Source organism: Schistocerca serialis, chromosome 1, assembly GCF_023864345.2.
Source record: "Schistocerca serialis cubense isolate TAMUIC-IGC-003099 chromosome 1, iqSchSeri2.2, whole genome shotgun sequence".
In the NCBI taxonomy this organism is placed as follows: domain Eukaryota; kingdom Metazoa; phylum Arthropoda; class Insecta; order Orthoptera; family Acrididae; genus Schistocerca; species Schistocerca serialis.
This window is the reverse complement of record NC_064638.1, coordinates 2243845-2264186: the sequence shown is the minus strand read 5'-3', so window position 1 is coordinate 2264186 and position 20342 is coordinate 2243845.

Here is a 20342-nt window from a genome sequence, read left to right as displayed (position 1 = left end):
ATTTAATTCCGATGCGATTTCTGTGTTTCATAGTCAACGTGAAGGTCCAATGAATACTTTGAACCTGCAGTGGTGTATCGGAAACTAATACTGATCTCAGAGGCAATCCTCAAAGCACCGACTGAGAGAAGTGTCTCTATTCTTGTACTTAAGGTGGCATTGTGCCTTTTGTATTTAATTCCGATGCGATTTCTGTGTTTCATCGTCAATGTGAAGGTCCAAGGAATACATTGAACCTGCAGTGGTGTATCGAAAACTATTTCTGGTCTCACAGGGAATGCTCAAGCACCGACTGTAAGAAGAGTCTCTATTCTTGTAATTAAGGCGGCATTGTGCATTTTGTATTTAGTTCCGATGCGATTTCAGTGTTTCATCGTCAATGTGAAGGTCCAAGGAATACATTGAACCTGCAGTGGTGTATCGGAAACTAATACTGGTCTCACAGGAAAGGATCAAGGCACAGAAACTAAGAAGTTTCACTCCTCTAGCACTTAAGGCGGCATTGTGCCTTTTGTATTGAATTCCGATGTAATTTCAGTATTTCATCGTCAATGTGTATGTCCAAGGAATACATTGAACCTGCAGTGGTGTATCGGAAACTAATACTGGTCTCACAGGGAATGCTCAAACACCGACTGTAAGAAGAGTCTCTATTCTTGTACTTAAGGCGGCATTGTGCCTTTTGTATTTAATTCCGATGAGATTTCTGTGTTTCATCGTCAATGTGAAGGTCCAAGGAATACATTGAACCTGCAGTGGTGAATCGGAAACTAATACTGGTCTCACAGGAAATGCTCAAAACACCGACTGTTAGAAGAGTCTCTATTCTTGTACTTAAGGCGGCTTTGTGCCTTTTGCATTTAATTCCGATGCGATTTCTGTGTTTCGTAGTCAATGTGAAGGTCCAAGGAATGCTTTGAACCTGCAGTGGTGTATCGGAAACTAATACTGGTCTCACAGGGAATGCTCAAAGCACCGACTGTAAGAAGAGTCTCTATTCTTGTACTTAAGGCGGCATTGTGCCTTTTGTATTTTATTCCGATGCGATTTCTGTGTTTCATAGACAATGTGAAGGTCCAAGGAATACATTGAACCTGCAGTGGTGTATCGGAAACTAATACTGGTCACACAGGGAATGCTCAAACCACCGACTGTAAGAAGAGTCTCTATTCTTGTACTTAAGGCGGCATTGTGCCTTTTGTATGTAATTCCGATGCGATTTCTGTGTTTCATAGTCTATGTGAAGGTCCAAGGAATACTTTGAACCTGCAGTGGTGTATCGGAAGCTAATACTGCTCTCTGAGGGAATGCTCAAAGCTCCGACCGTGAGAAGTGTCTCTATTCTTGTACTTAAGGCGGCATTGTGCCTTTTGTATTTAATTCCGATGCGATTTCTGTGTTTCATCGTCAATGTGAAGGTCCAAGGAATACATTGAACCTGCAGTGGTGTATCGGAAACTATTTCTGGTCTCACAGGGAATGCTCAAGCACCGACTGTAAGAAGAGTCTCTATTCTTGTAACTAAGGCGCCATTGTGCCTTTTGTATTTAGTTCCGATGGGATTTCTGTGCTTCATCGTCAATGTGAAGGTCCAAGGAATACATTGAACCTGCAGTGCTGTATCGGAAACTAAAACTGGTCTCACAGGAAAGGATCAAGTCACAGACACTAAGAAGTGTCACTCCTCTAGCACTTAAGGCGGCATTGTGACTTTTGTATTTAATTCCGATGTAATTTCAGTATTTCATCGTCAATGTGTATGTCCAAGGAATATATTGAACCTGAAGTGGTCTATCGGAAACTAATACTGGTCTCACAGGAAATGCCCAAAACATCGACTGTAAGAAGAGTCTCTATTCTTGTACTTAAGGCGGCATTGTGCCGTTTGTATTTAATTCCGATGCGATTTCTGTGTTTCACCGTCAATGTGAAGGTCCAAGGAATACATTGAAGCTGCAGTGGTGTATCGGAAACTATTACTGGCCTCACAGGGAATGCTCAAAGCACCAACTGTAAGTAGAGTTTCTATTCTTGTAATTAAGGCAGCTTTGTGCCTTTTGTAATAAGTTCCGATGCGATTTCTGTGTTTCATCGTCAATGTGAATGTCCAAGGAATGCATTGAACCTGCAGTGGTGTATCGGAAACTAATACTGGTCTCGCAGGAAAGGATCAAGGCACAGACTCTAAGAAGTCTCACTCTTCTAGCACTTAAGGCGGCATTGTGCCTTTTCTATTTAATTCCGTTGTAATTTCAGTGTTTCATCGTCAATGTGTATGACAAGGAATACTTTGAGCCTGCAGTGGTGTATCGGAAACTAATACTGCTCTCAGAGGGAATGCTCGCAGCATCGACAGTAAGAAGTGTCCTTATTCTTGTACTTAAGGCGGCATTGTGCCTTTTGTATTTAATTCCGATGCGATTTCTGTGTTTCATAGTCAATGTGAAGGTGCACGGAATACTTTGAACCTGCAGTGGTGCATCGGAAACTAATACTGGTCTCACAGGGAATGCTCAAAGCAAAAACTGTAAGAAGAGTCTTTATTCTGGTACTTAAGTCGGCCTTGTGCCTTTTGTATTTAATTCCGATGCGATTTCTGTGTTTCATCGTCAATATGAAGGTCCAAGTAATACATTGAACCTGCATTGGTGTATCGGAAACTAATACTGGTCACACAGGGAATGCTCAATGCACCGATTGTAAGAAGGGTCTCTATTCTTGTACTTAAGGCGGCATTGTGCCTTTTGTATTTAACTCCGATGCGATTTCTGTGTTTCATAGTCAATGTGAAGGTCCAACGAATACTATAAACCTGCAGTGGTGTATCGGAAACTAATACTGGTCTCACAGGGAATGCTCAAAGCACTGACTGTAAGAAGAGTCTCTATTCTTGTACTTAAGGCAGCCTTGTACCTTTTGTATTTAATTCCGATGCGATTTCTGTGTTTCATAGTCAATGTGAAGGTCCAAGGAATACCTTGAACCTGCAGTGGTGTATTGGAAACTTATACTGCTCTCAGAAGGAATGCTCAAAGCACCGACTGTAAGAAGTGTCTCTATTCTTGTACTTATGGCGGAATTGTGCCTTTTGTATTTAATTCCAATGCGATTTCTGTGTTTCATCGTCAATGTGAAGGTCCAAGGAATGCATTGAACCTGCAGTGGTGTATCAGAAACTAATACTGGTCTCGCAGGAAAGGATCAAGGCACAGACTCTAAGAAGTCTCACTCTTCTAGCACTTAAGGCGGCATTTGCCTTTTGTATTTAATTCCGAAGTAATTTCAGTATTTCATCGTCAATGTGTATGTCCAATGAATACATTGAACCTACAGTGGTGTATCGGAAACTAATACTGGTCTCACAGGGAATGCTCAAAGCACCTACTGTAAGAAGAGTCTCTATTCTTGTACTTAAGGCGGCATTTTGCCTTTTGTATTTAATTCCGATGTAATTTCAGTGTTTCATCGTCAATGTGTATGACAAGGAATACTTTGAACCTGCAGTAGTGTATCGGAAACTAATACTGCTCTCAGAGGGAATGCTCATAGCATCGACAGTAAGAAGTGTCTCGATTCTTGTACTTAAGCGGCATTGTGCCTTTTGTATTTAATTCCGATGCGATTTCTGTGTTTCATAGTCAATGTGAAGGTGCACGGAGTACTTTGAACCTGCAGTGGTGTATCGGAAACTAATACTGGTCTCACAGGGAATGCTCAAAGCACTAACTGTAAGAAGAGTCTTTATTCTGGTACTTAAGTCGGCCTTGTGCCTTTTGTATTTAATTCCGATGCGATTTCTGTGTTTCATCGTCATTATGAAGGTCCAAGTAATACATTGACCCTGCATTGGTGTATCGGAAACTAATACTGGTCTCACAGGGAATGCTCAAAGCACCGACTGTAAGGAGAGTCTCTATTCTTGTACTTAAGGCGGCATTGTGCTTTTTGTATTTAACTCCGATGCGATTTCTGTGTTTCATAGTCAATCTGAAGGTCCAAGGAATACTTTAAACCTGCAGTGGTGTATCGGAAACTAATACTGGTCTCACAGGGAATGCTCAAAGCACTGACTGTAAGAAGAGTCTCTATTCTTGTACTTAAGGCAGCCTTGTACCTTTTGTATTTAATTCCGATGCGATTTCTGTGTTTCATATCAATGTGAAGGTCCAAGGAATACCTTGAACCTGCAGTGGTGTATCGGAAACTTATACTGCTCTCAGAAGGAATGCTCAAAGCACCGACTGTAAGAAGTGTCTCTATTATTGTACTTATGGCGGAATTGTGCCTTTTGTATTTAATTCCGATGCGATTTCTGTGTTTCATTGTCAATGTGAAGGTCCAAGGAATACATTCAACCTGCAGTGGTGTATCGGAAACTAATACTGGTCTCACAGGGAATGCACAAATCACCGACTGCAAGAAGAGTCTCTATTCTTGTAATTAAGGGGTCATTGTGCCTATTGTATTTAATTCCGATGCTATTTCTGTGTTTCATCGTCAATGTGAAGGTCCGAGGAATACATTGTACCTGCAGTGGTGTATCGGAAACTAATACTGGTCTCACAGGAAAGGATCAAAGAATGGACTCTAAGAAGTCTCACTCTTCTTGCATTAAGGCAGCATTGTGTCTTTAGTATTTAATTCCGATGTAATTTCAGTGTTTCATCGTCATTGTGTATGTCCAGGGAATACATTGAACCTGCAGTGGTGTATCGGAAGCTAATACTGGTCTCACAGGGAATGCTCAAATCACCGACTGTAAGAAGAGTCTCTATTCTTGTACTTAAGGCGGCATTGTGCTTTTTGGATTTAATTCCGATGCGATTTCTTTGTTTCATCGTCAATGTGAAGGTCCAAGGAATACATTGAACCTGCAGTGGTGTATCGGAAACTAATAATGGTCTCACAGGGAATGCTCAAAGCACCGACTGTAAGAAGTGTCTCTAATCTTGTACTTAAGGCGGCATTGTGCCTTTTGTATTTCATTCCGATGCGATTTCTGTGTTTCATCGTCAATGTGAAGGTCCAAGGAATTCATTGAACCTGAAGTGGTGTATCTGAAACTAATACTGGTCTCACAGGGAGTGCTCAAAACACCGACTGTAAGAAGAGTCTCTATTCTTGTAATTAAGGCGGCATTGTGATTTTTGTATTTAATTCCGATGCGATTTCTGTGTTTCATAGTCATTGTGAAGGTCCAGGGAATACTTTGAACCTGCAGTGGTGTATCGGAAACTAATACTGGTCTCACAGGGAATGCTCAAAGCACTGACTGTAAGAGGAGCCTCTATACTTGTACTTAAGGCGTCCTTGTGACTTTTGTATTTATTTCCGATGCCATTTCTGTGTTTCATAGTCAATGTGAAAGTCCAAGGAATACCTTGAACCGGCAGTGGTGTATCGGAAACTAATACTGCTCTCGAAAGGAATGCTCAAATCACCGACTGTAAGAAGTGTCTCTATTCTAGTACTTAAGGCGGCATTGTGCCTTTTGTATTCAATTCCGATGCCATTTCTGTGTTTCATCGTCAATGTGAAGGTCTAAGGAATACCTTGAACCGGCAGTGGTGTATCGAAAACTAATACTGGTCTCACAGGGAATGCTCAAAGCACCGACTGTAAGAAGAGTCTATATTCTTGTACTTAAGGCGGCATTGTGCCTTTTGTATTTAATTCCGAAATTCCGAAGCGATTTCTGTGTTTCATAGTCAATGTGAAGGTCGAAGGAATACTTTGAAACAGCAGTGGTGTATCGGAAACTAATACTGCTCTCAGAGGGAATGCTCAAAGCACCGACTGTCAGAAGTGTCTCTATTCTTGTAATTAAGGCGGCATTGTGCCTTTTGTATTTAATTCCGATGCGATTTCTGTGTTTCATCGTCGATGTGAAGGTCCAAGGAATACATTGAACCTGCAGTGGTGTATCGGAAACTAATACTGGTCTCAGAGGAAAGGATCAAGGCACAGACTCTAAGAAATCTCACTCTTCTTGGAATTAAGGTGGCATTGTGACTTTTGTATTTAATTCCGATGCGATTTCTGTGTTTCATCGCCAATGTGAAGGTCCAAGGAATACATTGAACCTGCAGTGGTGTATCGGAAATTATTACTATTCTCACAGGGAATGCTCAAAGCACCGACTGTAAGAAGAGCCTCTATTCTTGTACTTAAGGCGGCATTGTGCCTTTTGTATTTAAGTCCGATGCGATTTCTGTGTTTCATCGTCAATGTGAAGGTCCAAGGAATACATTGAACCTGCAGTGGTGTATCGGAAACTAATACTGGTCTCACAGGAAAGGCTCAAAACACCGACTGTAATAAGAGTCGCTATTCTTGTACTTAAGGCGGCTTTGTGCCTTTTGCATTTAATTCCGATGCGATTTCTGAGTTTAATGGTCAATGTGAAGGTCCAAGGAATACTTTGAGCCTGCAGTGGTGTATCGGAAACTAATACTGGTCTCACAGGGAATGCTCAAAGCACCGACTGTAAGAAGAGTCTCTAATCTTTTACTTAAGGCTTCCTTGTGCCTTTTGTATTTAATTCCGATGCGACTTCTGTGTTTCATAGTCAATGTGAAGGTCCAAGGAATACCTTGAACCTGCAGTGGTGTATCGGAAACTAATACTGGCCTCAGAGGCAATGCTTAAAGCACCGACTGTAAGAAGTGTCTCTATTCTTGTACTTAAGGCGGCATTGTGCCTTTTGTATTTAATTCCGATGCGATTTCTGTGTTTCATCGTGAATATGAACGTCCAAGGAATACATTGAACCTGCAGTGGTGTATCGGAAATTATTACTGGTCTCACAGGGAATGCTCAAAGCACGGACTGTAAGAAGAGCCTCTATTCTTGTACTTAAGACGGCATTGTGCCTGTTGTATTTAATTCCGATGCGATTTCTGTGTTTCATCGTCAATGTGAAGGTCCAAGGAATACATTGAACCTGCAGTGGTGTATCGGAAACTAATACTCGTCACACAGGGAATGCTCAAAACACCGACTGTAAGAAGAGTCTCTATTCTTGTACTTAAGGCGGCATTGTGCCTTTTGTATTTAATTCCGATGCAATTTCTGTTTTTTATCGTCAATGCGAGGGTCCAAGGAATACATTGAACCTGCAGTGGTCTATCAGAAAGTAATACTGGTCTCACAGGGAATGCTCAAAGCACCGACTGTAAGAAGAGTCTCTATTCTTGTACTTATGGCGGCATTGTGCCTTTTGTATTTAATTCCGATGCGATTTCTGTGTTTCTTCGCACATGTGAAGGTCCAAGGAATACATTGAATCTGCAGTGGTATTTCGGAAACTAATACTGGTCTCACAGGGAATGCTCCAAGCACCGACTGTTAGAATAGTCTCTATTCTTGTACTTAAGGCTTCATTGTGCCTTTTGTATTTAATTTCGATGCGATTTCTGTGATTCATCGTCAATGTGAAGGTCCAAGGAATACATTGAACCTGCAGTGGTGTATCAGAGACTAATACTGGTCTCACAGGAAAGGATCAAAGCACAGACTCAATGAAGTTTCACTCTCCTTGCACTTAAGGCGGCATTGTCCCTTTTGTATTTAATTCCGACGCGATTTCAGTGTTTCATCGTCAATGTGATGGTCTAAGGAATACATTGAACCTGCAGTGGTGTATCGGAAACTAATACTGGTCTCACAAGGATAGCTCATAGCAACGACTGTAAGAAAAGTCTCTATTCTTGTACTTACGGCGGCATTGTGCCTTTTATATTTAATTTCGATGCGATTTCTGCGTTTCATCGTCAATGTGAAGGTCCAAGGAATACATTGAACCAGCAGTGTTGTATCGGAAACTAATACAGGTCTCACAGGGAATGCTCAAATCATCGACTGTAAGAAGAGTCTGTATTCTTGTACTTAAGGCGGCTTAGTGCTTCTTGAGTTTAATTACCATACGATTTCAGTCTTTCATATTCAATTTGACCGTCCAAGGAGTACAATGAACGTGCAGTGGTGTATCGGAAACTAATACTGCTCTCTGAGGAAATGCTCAAAGCTCCGACTGTAAGAAGTCTCTCTATTCTTGTTCTTAAGGCGGCATTGTGCCTTTTGTATTTAATTCCGATGCGATTTCTGTGTTTTATAGTCAATGTGAAGGTCCAAGGAATACTTTGAACCTGCTGTGGTGTATGGGAAACTTATACTGGTCTCACAGGAAATGCTCAAAGCACCGACTGTAAGAAGAGTCTGTATTCTTGTACTTAAGGCGGCCTTGTGCCTTTGTATTTAATTCCGATGCGATTTCTGTGTTTCATAGTCAATGTGAAGGTCCAAGGTATACCTTGAACCTGCAGTGGTGTATCGGAAATTAATACTGCTCTCAGAGGCAATGCTCAAAGCACCGACTGAGAGAAGTGTCTCCATTCTTGTACTTAAGGCGGCATTGTGCCTTTTGTATTTAATCCCGATGCGATTTCTGTGTTTCATCGTGAATGTGAAGGTCCAAAGAATACATTGAACCTGTAGTCGTGTATCGGAAACTATTACTGGTCTCACAGGGAATGCTCAAAACACCGACTGTAAGAAGTGTCTCTATTCTTGTAATTATGGCGGCATTGTGCCTTTTGTATTTGGTTCCGATGAGATTTCTGTGTTTCATTGTCAATGTGAAGGTCCAAGGAATACATTGAACCTGCAGTGGTGTATCGGAAACTAATACTGGTCTCACAGGAAAGGATCAAAGTACAGACTCTAAGAAGTCTCAGTCCTCTAGCACTTAAGGCGGCATTGTGCCTATTGTATTTAATTCCGATGTAATTTCAGTATTTCACCGTCAATGTGTATGTCCAAGGAATACATTGAACCTGCAGTGGTGTATCGGAAACTAATACTGGTCTCACAGGGAATGCTCAAAGCACCGACTGTAAAAAGAGTCTCTATTCTTGTACCTAAGGCGGCGTTGTGCCTTTTGTATTTAATTCCGATGCGATTTCTGTGTTTCATCGTCAATGTGAAGGTCCAAGGAATACATTGAACCTGCAGTGGTGAATCGGAAACTAATACTGGTCTCACAGGAAATGCTCAAAACACCGACTGTAAGAAGAGTCTTTATTCTTGTACTTAAGGCGGCTTTGTGCCTTTTACATTTAATTCCGATGCGATTCCTGTGTTTCATAGTCAATGTGAAGGTCCAAGGAATACTTTGAACCTGCAGTGGTGTATCGGAAACTAATACTGGTCTCACAGGGAATGCTCAAAGCACTAACTGTAAGAAGAGTCTTTATTCTGGTACTTAAGTCGGCCTTGTGCCTTTTGTATTTAATTCCGATGCGATTTCTGTGTTTCATCGTCAATATGAAGGTCCAAGTAATACATTGACCCTGCATTGGTGTATCGGAAACTAATACTGGTCTCACAGGGAATGCTCAAAGCACCGACTGTAAGGAGAGTCTCTATTCTTGTACTTAAGGCGGCATTGTGCTTTTTGTATTTAACTCCGACGCGATTTCTGTGTTTCATAGTCAATCTGAAGGTCCAAGGAATACTTTAAACCTGCAGTGGTGTATCGGAAACTAATACTGGTCTCACAGGGAATGCTCAAAGCACTGACTGTAAGAAGAGTCTCTATTCTTGTACTTAAGGCAGCCTTGTACCTTTTGTATTTAATTCCGATGCGATTTCTGTGTTTCATATCAATGTGAAGGTCCAAGGAATACCTTGAACCTGCAGTGGTGTATCGGAAACTTATACTGCTCTCAGAAGGAATGCTCAAAGCACCGACTGTAAGAAGTGTCTCTATTATTGTACTTATGGCGGAATTGTGCCTTTTGTATTTAATTCCGATGCGATTTCTGTGTTTCATTGTCAATGTGAAGGTCCAAGGAATACATTCAACCTGCAGTGGTGTATCGGAAACTAATACTGGTCTCACAGGGAATGCACAAATCACCGACTGCAAGAAGAGTCTCTATTCTTGTAATTAAGGGGTCATTGTGCCTATTGTATTTAATTCCGATGCTATTTCTGTGTTTCATCGTCAATGTGAAGGTCCGAGGAATACATTGTACCTGCAGTGGTGTATCGGAAACTAATACTGGTCTCACAGGAAAGGATCAAAGAATGGACTCTAAGAAGTCTCACTCTTCTTGCATTAAGGCAGCATTGTGTCTTTTGTATTTAATTCCGATGTAATTTCAGTGTTTCATCGTCATTGTGTATGTCCAGGGAATACATTGAACCTGCAGTGGTGTATGGGAAGCTAATACTGGTCTCACAGGGAATGCTCAAATCACCGACTGTAAGAAGAGTCTCTATTCTTGTACTTAAGGCGGCATTGTGCTTTTTGGATTTAATTCCGATGCGATTTCTTTGTTTCATCGTCAATGTGAAGGTCCAAGGAATACATTGAACCTGCAGTGGTGTATCGGAAACTAATAATGGTCTCACAGGGAATGCTCAAAGCACCGACTGTAAGAAGTGTCTCTAATCTTGTACTTAAGGCGGCATTGTGCCTTTTGTATTTCATTCCGATGCGATTTCTGTGTTTCATCGTCAATGTGAAGGTCCAAGGAATTCATTGAACCTGAAGTGGTGTATCTGAAACTAATACTGGTCTCACAGGGAGTGCTCAAAACACCGACTGTAAGAAGAGTCTCTATTCTTGTAATTAAGGCGGCATTGTGATTTTTGTATTTAATTCCGATGCGATTTCTGTGTTTCATAGTCATTGTGAAGGTCCAGGGAATACTTTGAACCTGCAGTGGTGTATCGGAAACTAATACTGGTCTCACAGGGAATGCTCAAAGCACTGACTGTAAGAGGAGCCTCTATACTTGTACTTAAGGCGTCCTTGTGACTTTTGTATTTATTTCCGATGCCATTTCTGTGTTTCATAGTCAATGTGAAAGTCCAAGGAATACCTTGAACCGGCAGTGGTGTATCGGAAACTAATACTGCTCTCGAAAGGAATGCTCAAATCACCGACTGTAAGAAGTGTCTCTATTCTAGTACTTAAGGCGGCATTGTGAATTTTGTATTCAATTCCGATGCCATTTCTGTGTTTCATCGTCAATGTGAAGGTCTAAGGAATACCTTGAACCGGCAGTGGTGTATCGAAAACTAATACTGGTCTCACAGGGAATGCTCAAAGCACCGACTGTAAGAAGAGTCTATATTCTTGTACTTAAGGCGGCATTGTGCCTTTTGTATTTAATTCCGAAATTCCGAAGCGATTTCTGTGTTTCATAGTCAATGTGAAGGTCCAAGGAGTACTTTGAAACAGCAGTGGTGTATCGGAAACTAATACTGCTCTCAGAGGGAATGCTCAAAGCACCGACTGTCAGAAGTGTCTCTATTCTTGTAATTAAGGCGGCATTGTGCCTTTTGTATTTAATTCCGATGCGATTTCTGTGTTTCATCGTCGATGTGAAGGTCCAAGGAATACATTGAACCTGCAGTGGTGTATCGGAAACTAATACTGGTCTCAGAGGAAAGGATCAAGGCACAGACTCTAAGAAATCTCACTCTTCTTGGAATTAAGGTGGCATTGTGACTTTTGTATTTAATTCCGATGCGATTTCTGTGTTTCATCGCCAATGTGAAGGTCCAAGGAATACATTGAACCTGCAGTGGTGTATCGGAAATTATTACTATTCTCACAGGGAATGCTCAAAGCACCGACTGTAAGAAGAGCCTCTATTCTTGTACTTAAGGCGGCATTGTGCCTTTTGTATTTAAGTCCGATGCGATTTCTGTGTTTCATCGTCAATGTGAAGGTCCAAGGAATACATTGAACCTGCAGTGGTGTATCGGAAACTAATACTGGTCTCACAGGAAAGGCTCAAAACACCGACTGTAATAAGAGTCGCTATTCTTGTACTTAAGGCGGCTTTGTGCCTTTTGCATTTAATTCCGATGCGATTTCTGAGTTTCATAGTCAATGTGAAGGTCCAAGGAATACTTTGAGCCTGCAGTGGTGTATCGGAAACTAATACTGGTCTCACAGGGAATGCTCAAAGCACCGACTGTAAGAAGAGTCTCTAATCTTTTACTTAAGGCTTCCTTGTGCCTTTTGTATTTAATTCCGATGCGACTTCTGTGTTTCATAGTCAATGTGAAGGTCCAAGGAATACCTTGAACCTGCAGTGGTGTATCGGAAACTAATACTGGCCTCAGAGGCAATGCTTAAAGCACCGACTGTAAGAAGTGTCTCTATTCTTGTACTTAAGGCGGCATTGTGCCTTTTGTATTTAATTCCGATGCGATTTCTGTGTTTCATCGTGAATATGAACGTCCAAGGAATACATTGAACCTGCAGTGGTGTATCGGAAATTATTACTGGTCTCACAGGGAATGCTCAAAGCACGGACTGTAAGAAGAGCCTCTATTCTTGTACTTAAGACGGCATTGTGCCTGTTGTATTTAATTCCGATGCGATTTCTGTGTTTCATCGTCAATGTGAAGGTCCAAGGAATACATTGAACCTGCAGTGGTGTATCGGAAACTAATACTGGTCACACAGGGAATGCTCAAAACACCGACTGTAAGAAGAGTCTCTATTCTTGTACTTAAGGCGGCATTGTGCCTTTTGTATTTAATTCCGATGCAATTTCTGTTTTTTATCGTCAATGCGAGGGTCCAAGGAATACATTGAACCTGCAGTGGTCTATCAGAAAGTAATACTGGTCTCACAGGGAATGCTCAAAGCACCGACTGTAAGAAGAGTCTCTATTCTTGTACTTATGGCGGCATTGTGCCTTTTGTATTTAATTCCGATGCGATTTCTGTGTTTCTTCGCACATGTGAAGGTCCAAGGAATACATTGAATCTGCAGTGGTATTTCGGAAACTAATACTGGTCTCACAGGGAATGCTCCAAGCACCGACTGTTAGAATAGTCTCTATTCTTGTACTTAAGGCTTCATTGTGCCTTTTGTATTTAATTTCGATGCGATTTCTGTGATTCATCGTCAATGTGAAGGTCCAAGGAATACATTGAACCTGCAGTGGTGTATCAGAGACTAATACTGGTCTCACAGGAAAGGATCAAAGCACAGACTCAATGAAGTTTCACTCTCCTTGCACTTAAGGCGGCATTGTCCCTTTTGTATTTAATTCCGACGCGATTTCAGTGTTTCATCGTCAATGTGATGGTCTAAGGAATACATTGAACCTGCAGTGGTGTATCGGAAACTAATACTGGTCTCACAAGGATAGCTCATAGCAACGACTGTAAGAAAAGTCTCTATTCTTGTACTTACGGCGGCATTGTGCCTTTTATATTTAATTTCGATGCGATTTCTGCGTTTCATCGTCAATGTGAAGGTCCAAGGAATACATTGAACCAGCAGTGTTGTATCGGAAACTAATACAGGTCTCACAGGGAATGCTCAAATCATCGACTGTAAGAAGAGTCTGTATTCTTGTACTTAAGGCGGCTTAGTGCTTCTTGAGTTTAATTACCATACGATTTCAGTCTTTCATATTCAATTTGACCGTCCAAGGAGTACAATGAACGTGCAGTGGTGTATCGGAAACTAATACTGCTCTCTGAGGAAATGCTCAAAGCTCCGACTGTAAGAAGTCTCTCTATTCTTGTTCTTAAGGCGGCATTGTGCCATTTGTATTTAATTCCGATGCGATTTCTGTGTTTTATAGTCAATGTGAAGGTCCAAGGAATACTTTGAACCTGCTGTGGTGTATGGGAAACTTATACTGGTCTCACAGGAAATGCTCAAAGCACCGACTGTAAGAAGAGTCTGTATTCTTGTACTTAAGGCGGCCTTGTGCCTTTGTATTTAATTCCGATGCGATTTCTGTGTTTCATAGTCAATGTGAAGGTCCAAGGTATACCTTGAACCTGCAGTGGTGTATCGGAAATTAATACTGCTCTCAGAGGCAATGCTCAAAGCACCGACTGAGAGAAGTGTCTCCATTCTTGTACTTAAGGCGGCATTGTGCCTTTTGTATTTAATCCCGATGCGATTTCTGTGTTTCATCGTGAATGTGAAGGTCCAAAGAATACATTGAACCTGTAGTCGTGTATCGGAAACTATTACTGGTCTCACAGGGAATGCTCAAAACACCGACTGTAAGAAGTGTCTCTATTCTTGTAATTATGGCGGCATTGTGCCTTTTGTATTTGGTTCCGATGAGATTTCTGTGTTTCATTGTCAATGTGAAGGTCCAAGGAATACATTGAACCTGCAGTGGTGTATCGGAAACTAATACTGGTCTCACAGGAAAGGATCAAAGTACAGACTCTAAGAAGTCTCAGTCCTCTAGCACTTAAGGCGGCATTGTGCCTATTGTATTTAATTCCGATGTAATTTCAGTATTTCACCGTCAATGTGTATGTCCAAGGAATACATTGAACCTGCAGTGGTGTATCGGAAACTAATACTGGTCTCACAGGGAATGCTCAAAGCACCGACTGTAAAAAGAGTCTCTATTCTTGTACCTAAGGCGGCGTTGTGCCTTTTGTATTTAATTCCGATGCGATTTCTGTGTTTCATCGTCAATGTGAAGGTCCAAGGAATACATTGAACCTGCAGTGGTGAATCGGAAACTAATACTGGTCTCACAGGAAATGCTCAAAACACCGACTGTAAGAAGAGTCTTTATTCTTGTACTTAAGGCGGCTTTGTGCCTTTTACATTTAATTCCGATGCGATTCCTGTGTTTCATAGTCAATGTGAAGGTCCAAGGAATACTTTGAACCTGCAGTGGTGTATCGGAAACTAATACTGGTCTCACAGGGAATGCTCAAAGCACCAACTGTAAGAAGAGTCTCTAATCTTTTACTTAAGGTATCCTTGTGCCTTTTGTATTTAATTCCGATGCGACTTCTGTGTTTCATAGCCAATGTGAAGGTCCAAGGAATACCTTGAACCTGCAGTGGTGTATCGGAAACTAATACTGACCTAAGAGGCAATTCTCAAAGCACCGACTGTAAGAAGTGTCCCTATTCTTGTACTTATGGCGGCATTGTGCCTTTAGTATTTAATTCCGATGCGATTTCTGTGTTTCATCGTGAATATGAACGTCCAAGGAATACATTGAACCTGCAGTGGTGTATCGGAAATTATTACTGGTCTCACAGGGAATGCTCAAAGCACCGACTGTAAGAAGAGTCTCTATTCTTGTAATTATGGCGGCATTGTGCCTTTTGTATTTAATTCCGATGTGATTTCTGTGATTCATCGTCAATGTGAAGGTCCATGGAATACATTGAACCTGCAGTGGTGTATCGGAAACTAATACTGGTCTCACAGGAAAGGATCAAGGCACAGACTCTAAGAAGTCTCACTCTTCTAGCACTTAAGGCGGCATTGTGACTTTTGTATTTAATTCCGATGTAATTTCAGTATATCATCGTCAATGTGTGTGTCCAAGAAATACATTGAACCTGCAGTGGTGTATCGGAAACTAATACTGGTCTCACAGGGAATGCTCAAAGCACCGACTGTAAGAAGAGTCTCTATTCTTGTACTTAAGGTGGCATTGTGCCTGTTGTATTTAAATCCGATGCGATTTCTGTTTTTCATCGTCAACGTGAAGATCCAAGGAATACATTGAACCTGCAGTGTTGTATCGGAAACTAATACAGGTCGCACAGGGAATGCTCAAAGCATCAACTGTAAGAAGGGTCTGTATTCTTGTACTTAAGGTGGCTTAGTGCTTCTTGAGTATAATTCCGATACGATTTCTTTCTTTCATATTCAACTTGACCGTCCAAGGAGTACATTGAACGTGCAGTGGTGTAACGGAAACTAATACTGATCTCACAGGAAAGGATCAAAGCACAGATTCTTAGAAGTCTCACTCTTCTTGCAATTAAGGCGGCTGTGTGCCTTTTGTATTTAATTCCAATGTAATTTCAGTGTTTGATCGTCAATGTGAATGTCCAAGGAATACATTGAACCGGCAGTGGTGTATCGGAAACTAATACTGGTCTCACAGGGAATGCTCAAAGCACCGACTGTAAGAAGAGTCTCTATTCTTGCCTTAAGGGGGCATTGTGCCTTTTGTATTTAATTCCGATGCGATTTCTGTGTTTCATAGACAATGTGAAGGTCCAAGAAATACTTTGAACCTGCTGTGGTGTATCGGAAACTAATACTGCTCTCAGAGGAAATGCTCAAAGCTCCGACTGTAAGAAGTGTCTCTATACTTGTTCTTAAGGCGGCATTGTGCCTTTTGTATTTAATTCCGATGCGATTTCTGTGTTTTATAGTCAATGTGAAGATCCAAGGAATACTTTGAACCTGCTGTGGTGTATGGGAAACTAATACTGGACTCAGAGGAAATCTCAAAGCACCGACTGTAAGAAGAGTCTGTATTCTTGTACTTAAGGCGGCCTTGTGCCTTTGTATTTAATTCCGATGCGATTTCTGTGTTTCATAGTCAATGTGAAGGTCCAAGGTATACCTTTAACCTGCAGTGGTGTATCGGAAACTAATACCGCTCTCAGAGGCATTGCTCAAAGTACCGACTGAGAGAAGTGTCTCTATTCTTGTACTTAAGGCGGCATTGTGCCTTTTGTACTTAATCCCGATGCGATTTCTGTGTTTCATAGTCAATGTGAAGGTCCAAGGAACACTTTGAACCTGCAGTGGTATATCGGAAACTAATACTGGTCTCACAGGGAATGCTCAAAGCACCTACTGTAAGAAGAGACTCTAATCTCTTACTTAAGGCTTCCTTGTGCCTTTTGTATTTAATTCCGATGCGACTTCTGTGTTTCATAGTCAATGTGAAGGTCCAAGGAATACCTTGAAACTGCAGTGGTGTATCGGAAACTAATACTGCCCTAAGAGGCAATTCTCAAATCACCGACTGTAAGAAGTGTCTCTATTCTTCTACTTAAGGCGGCATTGTGCCTTTTGTATTTAATTCCGATGAGAGTTCTGTGATTCATAGGGAATGTGAAGGTCCAAGGAATACTTTGAACCTGCAGTGGTGTATCGGAAACTAATACTGGTCTCAGAGGCAATGCTCAAAGCACCGACTGAGAGAAGTGTCTCTATTCTTGTACTTAGGGCGGCATTGTGCCTTTTGTACTTAATTCCAATGAGATTTCTGTGTTTCATCGTCAATGAGAAGTTCCAAGGTATACATTGAACCTGCAGTGGTGTATCGGACACTAATACTGGTCTCACAGGAAATGCTCAAATCACCGACTGTTAGAAGAGTCTCTATTCTTGTACTTAAGGCGGCTTTGTGCCTTTTGCAGTAAATTCCGATGCGATTTCTGTGTTTCATAGTCAATGTGAAGGTCCAAGGAATGCTTTGAACCTGCAGTGGTGTATCGGAAACTATTACTGGTCTCACAGGGAATGCTCAAAACACCGACTGTAAGAAGAGTCTCTATTCTTGTAATTATGGCGGCATTGTGCCTTTTGTATTTAGTTCCGATGCGATTTCTGTGTTTCATTGTCAATGTGAAGGTCCAAGGAATACATTGAACCGGCAGTGGTGTATCGGAAACTAATACTGGTCTCACAGGAAAGGATCAAAGTACAGACTCTAAGAAGTCTCAGTCCTCTAGCACTTAAGGCGGCATTGTGCCTATTGTATTTAATCCCGATGTAATTTCAGTATTTCATCGTCAATGTGTATGTCCAAGGAATACATTGAACCTGCAGTGGTGTATCGGAAACTAATACTGGTCTCACAGGGAATGCTCAAAGCACCGACTGTAAAAAGAGTCTCTGTTCTTGTACTTAAGGAGGCGTTGTGCCTTTTGTATTTAATTCCGATGCGATTTCTGTGTTTCATCGTCAATGTGAAGGTCCAAGGAATACATTGAACCTGCAGTGGTGTATCGGAAACTAATACTGGTCTCACAGGAAATGCTCAAAACACCGACTGTAAGAAGAGTCTCTATTCTTGTACTTAAGGCGGCTTTGTGCCTTTTACATTTAATTCCGATGCGATTCCTGTGTTTCATAGTCAATGTGAAGGTCCAAGGAATACTTTGAACCTGCAGTGGTGTATCGGAAACTAATACTGGTCTCACAGGGAATGCTCAAAGCACCAGCTGTAAGAAGAGTCTCTAATCTTTTACTTAAGGTTTCCTTGTGCCTTTTGTATTTAATTCCGATGCGACTTCTGTGTTTCATAGTCAATGTGAAGGTCCTAGGAATACCTTGAAAGTGCAGTGGTGTATCGGAAACTAATACTGACCTAAGAGGCAATTCTCAAAGCACCAACTGTAAGATGTGTCTCTATTCTTGTACTTATGGCGGCATTGTGCCTTTAGTATTTCATTCCGATGCGGTTTCTGTGTTTCATCGTGAATATGAACGTCCGAGGAATACATTGAACCTGCAGTGGTGTATCGGAAATTATTACTGGTCTCACAGGGAATGCTCAAAGCACCGACTGTAAGAAGAGTCTCTATTCTTGTAATTAAGGCGGCATTGTGCCTTTTGTATTTAATTCCGATGTGATTTCTGTGTTTCATCGTCAATGTGAAGGTCCAAGCTATACATTGAACCTGCAGTGGTGTATCGGAAACTAATACTGGTCTCACAGGAAAGGATCAAGGCACAGACTCTAAGAAGTCTCACTCTTCTAGCACTTAAGGCGGCATTGTGACTTTTGTATTTAATTTCGATGTAATTTCAGTATATCATCGTCAATGTGTATGTCCAAGAAATACATTGAACCTGCAGTGGTGTATCGGAAACTAATACTGGTTTCACAGGGAATGCTCAAAGCACCGACTGTAAGAAGAGCCTCTTTCTTGTACTTAAGGCGGCATTGTGCCTGTTGTATTTAAATCCGATGCGATTTCTGTTTTTCATCGTCAATGTGAAGATCCAAGGAATACATTGAACCTGCAGTGTTGTATCGGAGACTAATACAGGTCTCACAGGGAATGCTTAAAGCATCGACTGTAAGAAGGGTCGGTATTCTTGTACTTAAGGTGGCTTAGTGCTTCTTGAGTTTAATTCCGATACGATTTCTGTCTTTCATATTCAATTTGACCGTCCAAGGAGTACATTGAACGTGCAGTGGTGTATCGGAAACTAATACTGGTCTCACAGGAAAGGATCAAAGCACAGATTCTTAGAAGTCTCACTCTTCTTGCAATTAAAGCGGCTGTGTGCATTTTGTATTTAATTCCAATGTAATTTCAGTGTTTGATCGTCAATGTGAATGTCCAAGGAATACATTGAACCGGCAGTGGTGTATCGGAAACTAATACTGGTCTCACAGGGAATGCTCAAAGCACCGACTGTAAGAAAAGTCTCTATTATTGCCTTAAGGGGGCATTGTGCCTTTTGTATTTAATTCCGATGCGATTTCTGTGTGTTATAGTCAATGTGAAGGTCCAAGGAATACTGTGAACCTGCTGTGGTGTATGGGAAACTAATACTGGTCTCAGAGGAAATCTCAAAGCACCGACTGTAAGAAGAGTCTGTATTCTTGTACTTAAGGCGGCCTTGTGCCTTTGTATTTAATTCCGATGCGATTTCTGTATTTCATAGTCAATGTGAAGGTCCAAGGTATACCTTTAACCTGCAGTGGTGTATCGGAAACTAATACTGCTCTCAGAGGCAATGCTCAAAGTACCGACTGAGAGAAGTGTCTCTATTCTTGTACTTAAGGCGGCATTGTGCCTTTTGTATTTAATCCCGATGCGATTTCTGTGTTTCATAGTCAATGTGAAGGTCCAAGGAACACTTTGAACCTGCAGTGGTATATCGGAAACTAATACTGGTCTCACAGGGAATGCTCAAAGCACCTACTGTAAGAAGAGTCTCTAATCTCTTACTTAAGGCTTCCTTGTGCCTTTTGTATTTAATTCCGATGCGACTTCTGTGTTTCATAGTCAATGTGAAGGTCCAAGGAATACCTTGAAACTGCAGTGGTGTATCGGAAACTAATACTGCCCTAAGAGGCAATTCTCAAAGCACCGACTGTAAGAAGTGTCTCTATTCTTCTACTTAAGGCGGCATTGTGCCTTTTGTATTTAATTCCGATGCGATTTCTGTGTTTCATCGAGTATATGAACGTCCAAGGAATACATTGAACCTGTAATGGTGTATTGTAAATTAATACTGGTCTCACAGGGAATGCTCAAAGCACCGACTGTAAGAAGAGTCTCTATTCTTGTAATGAAGGCGGCATTGTGCCGTTTGTATTTAATTCCGATGTGATTTCTGTGTTTCATCGTCAATGTGAAAGTCCAAGGAATACATTGAACCTGTAGTGGTGTATCGGAAACTAATTCTGGTCTCACAGGAAAGGATCAAGGCACAGACTCTAAGAAGTTTCTCTCTTCTAGCACTTAAGTCGGCATTGTGACTTTTGTATTTAATTCCGATGTAATTTCAGTATTTCATCGTCAATGTGTACGTCCAA